Below are 8,040 nucleotides of genomic sequence, written 5' to 3'. Positions count from 1 at the left end.
GTAACGGTGCACTACAGGATTACAGTACCCTATAGGAGGTAATGTGCATTGTGCTCGCCCGCGATTATTACCCTGATTTGACTCAGGTACTCATTTACAGCTGAGTCGACTGGTACCCAACGTCAAATCACCATAGAAATTCCATTGCCACCAGTGAGATTTGAACCGCGACTTTCCGTATGACAGCTCTAACAATTCACCTATCCGAGCACGTAACTCAGATACAAATGATAAATTACAAATTTACATCGGTAGAAACGTAGAGATCAGAGCAAGTCATTCAAGCAGAATAACCCAAACCATATTAATTATTTATTTATGAACATTTTATTAAGCCAATCTCAATCCTTAGTCAGAAACTGTGTCAAATATGAGTTCCTTAAGCCTTCTTCTTGAGAAAATCGACTCCATAAGCTGGGTATGCAGAATATCCATAACCATATCCATAGTATGGAGCCACATAAGGTGATGATACAATTGGGGCGGCACTGTAGGTGCTAACAACTGGTGCCGAGTAGGCAGAGTAGCCGGAGAAGAAAGGAGCGATGTATCCAGCAGAAACAGCGCTGATTAGAGCAAGAACTAAAACGACGAATTTCTAGAAAAAATTAAAAATTTCCTTTAATTTTAAATTTGAAAATTTCACTCGAAATTCTTACCATTTTGAGTTTGTTTGTAAAAATCGGGACGGGAGAATCCTGAATGATGTCTCTAGCCTACCGATGCCAGATATTTATATGATTTTTTGGTTGCAAAATGGGAATTTCATCAATAACCGGATCTCAGCTATTCTACTTAATTCTAATATCCTTTCATGAAAGAATTTTTATGTCACTTTTCGGATTCCATAAAAACGACATAAAATCAGCCAAAGTAAAATATTGTATTACCAAACTAGATACTAGAAGATACTTTTCATCAGAGATAAACAGTGAGCCCGGTTTTGAAAATTGCTTATAAAACCCGAACCTGTCTAGATTTGGAGCAGTTAGGCCCTTGATTTACGAGTTTGGGTCAGTTCAAACTGGAAAAGAAATTACTTGCGAAGAATTTATAACCAAATTTGTACTTATGCAAAACGTTTTTGCTGCCAAAGAAAATTCTTCAAAATGTCTCAAAAACTAATCTCCGAATATCTGTTAATGCTACAACGTTCAATGGATATACATAAGTTCTCCATGAAATAACACGCCGAGGCTGAAGATATAATAATGCAACATTACGCACGCAAATTATTAGTCAAACCTGTTACGTTATCTCCAATCCAATTAGTTATTTAATATCAGACGTAAACATTTTTGGACGGAAGTTCAGTGACCATAGAATATTGCGTATTTATATTTTCTTCAACTATAAATTCTTTTTCTCAGACTGGATGATTATAATATAGCCCAAATCAATACTTTAACTAGCATTGACGATTGCGCCTTTCATGCCAGCTATGAAGAAATTTGCGATGTCTAATGTCAGCAGTTACTTAGGTTTGTCTAACCCTATCATGTCCCATTCTTGGTTTTGAGCTCATCCTTATTCACTTATTTGTAATTAAATTATAATACCAACACCACCATGTTATTTATATCCCATGCTGGTCTCTACTATCTTAAGTAAAACCAACTAAAAATGCTGTGATCAAGGAAAGAGGTAAATGAAAGACGTAAGTACTAATTAGTCAGAGCAAAACAAATACGTGTCTGCATGTTAAAGAGAGAGTACCAATATCTCACTGGAAAGACCGAGGTACTCACAAGAGCCTCTCGGAAAAGGCGCATTGTTCTGGTGCGGTGTAAAGCCCAAGCTGTGGCATAGAACGCGAACACAGTTAAAATGACCATAAACTTCTCTATTGCGGTAGCCCAGACCCTCAATATGGTCTTGGCATCACCATCTCTGAGTGTTACTGTGATATCATTAAAGAAGGCAAGCCATTCATCAGCTAATCACATGACTCATTTCTTCAGGCCGCCCTGATGCCGAGAAAGATGCCACAACCACCTGCAACGTGCTTGCTAATGACTATAGACCTAAATGGCCACGTGAGTGAAGAGGGAGGAAAGGCTTTGGAGCATGCGATGAGGGTGGCATATAGTTGACATTTACGACCTTGAACTTGACATCATCTTCATTTCCATCTTCTTACATTTTATAGCGGGAACAATAGAACACAAATCTACTTTATGCTCATGTTATAATTTGTTATTGATTGTTTGACAAATTTTTATGGATTAATATTGATTGATTGATTTTCATTTATTTACAATATTGGTCCACCTTCTCCTGCCTGCCTGGGAGAATTCAAACAACGTGTCTAGCTTTAATGGGAATTCCCTTTATGTAACAAAATTTTTCATAAATGATATTCGTCCAACTGTAGGGGAGAAAGAGGTTCCGCCGGTGTTCCAATTCCTTGACCCTCCGCTGCTCCTTCAGTGCCTTCCGCATTTGAAAGCGGGGCCAGTACTCCTCAGAACTGTTTGGGCTCCGACTGGTGTCTACTGAGACTGATTTGCTGCTTCCAGGGACCTTCTTTGGCTTGTCTTGTGACAAATGGAAAGGTTGATGATTTCTCATCACCCGTGCACCTGCACGCTGTAGGGCTCACCGCGGGAAAACAAAGGGGACGGATTATGACTTCTATAGCTCGGGAGTGACTCCAGCCGCTCCGATCTCTATCCAAGGTAAATGTTTACTTTTTTTAGAAACAGTTCGGTAAGGATAATAAGAAGAATAAAATCGCAATTTTCAAATAGTGTAGCTTTGTTTCGTAAGCTCGAACGAAAAAAACAACCGAGAAGCAGAGAGAGCTGCCATTATTATTCAAATGGTCAATTACAAAGATCTTTACGATAAACTAAACATTCACGACGAAGAGAGGGATCTGTATCGACTTGTTAAAAGCCGACACCAACGCACACAGGACATCCAACAATTTTGATGATTATCGACGAGCTCCGATGGACAGACGGCGAAAATATTTCGGACAGATTTTAACGCAAAAATTTTTTCATCCTCCACTTCCAGAAGCATTGGAGACTCTGCTAAAAGGTCAGAGGAGGATGGCGGTCACGTCCGAGGTAGCACAGGGATCCATCCTAGGGCCGGTCCTCTGGAACGCTACCTATGATAGTCTACTGAAACTCGACATGCCAGATGACCCGCGCCTGATCGTTTATGCAGACGATGTCGCGGCGCTTGTTGCTGGACGCACTGTCAGTCAGGCACAAAACAGAAAAGGCATATTGAAGCGACGGGTAAGCAGATGGATAGCTGCTCATGATTTCAACCTTGCACTGGCAAAAACCGAAGTAGCCATCCTGACTAAAAAGAGAATTCCAACCCTGCACCCTATATCGTTCGGCGAGTCGATAATCTAGCTAAAATCAGCGGTAAAGTACCTTGAGCTGACTGTTACCTCAAAGATGAGCAAATCAAAGCAGCAGCAAATGAGGTTACAGCTGGAGTTTCGACGTTAAGTAGGCTAATTGCAAATATTGGGGGTCCTACGTCTAGCAGGCGACGTCTCATGATGAATTCAACGCAGTCTGTTCTCCTCCACGATGCAGAGATATGGGCTAATGCTCTTAGCAAGAAGGCATTTTAGTTACTTCTTGTCACATATAATTTTATGCTTCCTTATTGGAGAAATATGTTGTCTTTAACATAGTCTTAAAATTACTTTTTACAATATATAAAATATGTAAATGGTCTGATTAAATTCAGTTGCAAAAAGGCTATAACTGGGGTTTGGTAGATTCTCTCTACTGTTGCCGGTGGCATAGTTTAATTAATTATTCAATTACTAGCTGACCCGGCAGACTTCGAACTGCCTCAATCGATTTGTCACCTCGAACGATAATATTATGGCTATCAGATGGCATCCGATCCAATGCTATTTTGAACATGTTTACTAAATTGTTATTCTGATGCAGAAACATTTGTAATTCATGGACAATGGTTCTCTTCACTGTTGGATTGTGAGCACAACGATTATCAACTTCCGCATCTGAATTGCCCATAAAATAAATTTGTAAAAATTGATAATCTGCATCAGGTACTGGTAACAGTGTCCCCAATAAGTGATAAATTTGTCCTTGTATCTGTAATTTTTAAAAATTTGTCGATTAATTATTTCCGATACATACATTTTAGTACATATTGAATATTATAAAAAAATATTATAGACCAGAACCTTGAAAGTGGGCATGAAATTGTCCTGTATAAATATGTGTAGCGCCAAATGATATCATCTGGAAACAGCTGTTATATTTCTGAATGTTGGCCAAGAAGTGCTTAGAATCATTTCCAATCCCAGAAACTAAAGATCGTAAAGGATCTGGTGGTGCGAACAATTGTGGCAATTTTACTTTGCCTCCAGCACAACATAATCCAGTAGATTCATGAGTGTATTTTAACGCCTTACAATATTTACAAATTATTTTCATTTCCCCAATTGTTACCGATTTGTCAGCACTATAATCAATTGCCGGATCATAGTGCAATGCAGCTCGTTCAAGAATCACAGGAGCATTCCGTCTGCGGATTCGATCAATTTCATTATGTCGTGATTGCTGTTGTTATGTTTGATTCGTGCACATCAAACATAACAACAGGAATCACGACGTTGCATTCTAAGCCTATCTACTTCATTATCACTCACTAAATAACACAATCCTGACATAGCAATACGACTATTTTCTTGATCTGTCTCTCTCTGATCATCAGTGCGGTTAGCACGTGAGGTAGCTCTTCGCACATTTGACTCACTGCGACAACCTAAGTCAGGTCGTCTTCTCCTCGGCATCCTAAATTGTAAATAATCAAAGTGAGAAAATTTTTCGCTCACTTAGCAGTAAAGTGTCATAATCGCAAAATATCAAAAAAAGAGCACATTTACTGGAATGTCACTATCACAAAGGATCGCCAAAGTAAAGAAAGTTCTCGCGCACTCATAGATATCGTAACACAATATCGTAATAGTTCTTTCCGTGTTCTAAAGTGCAAGAGGATGGATTGGCATATTAATTGGTTGTCAAATCTAATGTCAAATATTATCGGTGCATTCAGAAATTTAATTTGTAACAAAACTTAATATCTAGTCTAGGTCTAGGTAGCCTAGTTTGGTCTTGAAATATTTATAGGAATTCAGAGAAGGTTTAAACGGTGAGAAACAAAAATACTAAAAATAGAAATTTAATTTTCCAATACAACATGTTCTGAGCTGTGAAACATTTGATGTCTTTTGTCTTTTTAGAAATAAAAGATTGTCACTTGGTTGTAATATGAGGTCCGATGAACATAGTGAGTGATTGAACTTTATTGAATATCAATAAAGTTCAAATTGACTCTAAATTTTATTTAGAAAAAAACATTTATATGGGAAGAAGAAAAGTGCTGTTTTTAGGGTTTTACCAGCAATTATTCGAATTTTTCTCACCTTTTAAACCTTCCCTAGACCTCAACGGACATTTCAAAACCAAGATAACATAAATCCGTTCAGCCGTTCTCGAGTTTTAGCGAGACAAATGAACAGCAATTGATTTTTATATATAAGATTTTGAATATCAGATTCGTTGTCAAGGCCTACTTCACACGACAACTATTATTCCGTGTCCTACTCTAGAGCACCGGTGGTGGCATCTACCTGTCACATCAACAGCATTCGAAATAAATTTCGATTTACTGCGCCACAGTATATCGTAAGCGTCTCGCACAAGTACAGAGACGATAGCTTTGCGGGTGCCGTCTGCATGCCGCACTGTCTCTGAACCGGCCGGAATGGTGATTCCGGGGATAATCCCCGTTGCCCTTCTTGCCAAGGAACGTCAAGCCATATACAAGCGCAAGGGAAGGGCGCCAAGGGAGGTGGTTACTCGTAAAGAAGAAGTGGCAACTCTCCAGGCAAAATAAAACTTGAGGCAGATGGCGAGGCTCATTTGCAACTTAGGTGCGTGGCTGAATCGGAAGCATGGTGAGACTGGCTATTTCCTTACCCACTTCTTAAGTGAGCATGTAGGTTTCTAGCGTTACCTGCACAGGATTAGAAAGGCATGATCCCCTAATTGTGTGTTTTGCAAAGGAGTTGTGGACGACGCCGATCACACTTTTTTTTCTTGTGGAAGATGGGACAGGATTCCTTAGCAGCTCGATTTAAGCACAGACGTTCTCTCTCCAAACAATATTGTCGAGAAGATGCTATGGAGCACCGCCAGGTGGGGCAGTGTTGCCCATTACGTTCGGGCCCTTTTCGTTGCTAAGAAGATAGAGCTCGGCCGGTGGAGGAGCCGGAAGGCATGGGATTCTTTGAACTGACAGTTCCCTTCTACCTCACCTCCTATTTGTGAGCTCTCTGACGATGGTGAGGTGTTTAGATGGTAGCCCGACGACGTACCGTTGCGAGTATCCAACCCTCTGTGCGTAAATGCATTCACCTACCCCATCCCAAAAAAAAGCATTGGAAACTGTGGAAAGCATAGAGCTAGGACCAAACACTGTGGTTCAGTGAATTCTTCAATCAGATTATTCAGGAAGGCTGAACTCCAGTTGACTGGCAAGAAGTACCACAGTTCCAATATGGAAAAAGAACGGTAGTCCAGCAGAATGTTTAAATTGCCGTCCGATCTGATTGCTATCCCATACCCTGAAGATTTTTGAACGCATTCTTGACAACTGTATTTGCGAAATCGTTCAAATAATGGTAAATCGACCCGGGTTCGTCAATAGCTGCATAACTACTGATGCCATACACCCTGCGTGGTTACTCATGATGAAACGACGTGAGAAGCATTGCCCTCTCTACATTGCATTTCTGGATCCGGAGAAAGCGTGTGCCACACCAACTCGTCTGGTGTACTCTACGACAACACCCAGTACCAGAAGAACCCATGCGCTAGGTTAAATTCCTCTCCAACCATCTGAGACTTAAAGTGTTTTGAGTGAATTAAAATCACTTCGTGTCTCTGTCGGTATTCTTCAAGGAAGCGCCCTCTCACCATTCCTCCATGTCCCCTGCCCTATACATGGCGCTATGAGGATGATGTTTTGCTAGCGTTTTACTGTATATGAAATCAATGAGATGGAATAACAACAATGAACTATGTTGTGACTGGACGTCGGATACCAGTAACCTCAGCTGCAAATGAGTAGCTGAGTTAAGCCGAGGTAATAACCATAGACAAGTACAATGCTGACCACTTTTCTTTCTTCTTCTTCAGCCTTTGTCCCGTTCACAAGTGGGGTCGGCTTGTCGTGATCGGTTTCGCCATTTGGCTCTATCAAATGCCTGATCTGCATCCAATCTGGAGGCTTTTAAATCCTCATCCAGTTTATCAAGCCACCGTTGTTTCGGCCTGCCTTTCGGTCGTTTACCATTGAATTCAATGTTCAGACCAATCTTGGCAAATGAATTCCCGTTAGCGCCAATTGCGTAACCATACCATCAAATACAACTCTCTCGAAATTATTCTATGGTTGCTGCAATCCCATATTTATCGCGAATATCCTCATTTCGGACGTGATCAAAACGTGTCAAGCCACTAATCCAACGCAACATCTTCGTCTCCATTACCGCAAGACGCCGTTCATTGTCTTTTATAGTCCGCCAACACTCAGAACTATAGAGGGCAACATGACGGACGACATTGCGATAATTTTTATATTTGAGACGTTTGTTGATACGTCGATCACAAAGAACACCAGTTGTGGAACGCCACTTCATCCAGGTTGCGTTAATGTGTGAATGAATTTTATAACGCAGTTCTCGATTGGCTGATAGCGTTGACCCGAAGTATTTAAATCGCTCAGTTCTGGGCAGATCACTACCGCTGACAGTGATTGTCACTGTTTCTTGGGGATCGGTCGTCAAAAATTCTTTTTTATTCAGATTCAATCTCAGGCCATGTTGCATGAAGCGATCATTCCATTTTTGAACAAATTGCTAGGAAAACATCTGCATGAAGCAGTGTATAGGGCGCTGGAGGTTGGATGTCCCAGGTGACAGTGTCCATAACAAGAACAAAGGGGGGTGGTGAGAAGGCGCCTTCT

At 40.7% G+C, this 8,040-nt stretch overlaps 1 long non-coding RNA gene across 1 annotated transcript; it reads right to left on the bottom strand.

Annotated features, from left to right (window-relative positions):
• Nucleotides 1–304: 304 nt before the first annotated feature.
• On the bottom strand, nt 305–782 carry LOC119649537. The gene is made up of 2 exons (XR_005249149.1): nt 660–782; nt 305–598 (listed from the first exon to the last, which is right to left on the bottom strand). It is a non-coding gene; the product is annotated as an uncharacterized LOC119649537 (long non-coding RNA).
• Between the last annotated feature and the right edge of the window lie 7,258 nt (nt 783–8,040).

This window comes from Hermetia illucens, chromosome 2 (genome assembly GCF_905115235.1).
Source record: "Hermetia illucens chromosome 2, iHerIll2.2.curated.20191125, whole genome shotgun sequence".
NCBI classification, from domain to species: domain Eukaryota; kingdom Metazoa; phylum Arthropoda; class Insecta; order Diptera; family Stratiomyidae; genus Hermetia; species Hermetia illucens.
Note: the sequence above shows the minus strand (reverse complement) of the source record. Positions and strands in the feature narration are given on the sequence as shown.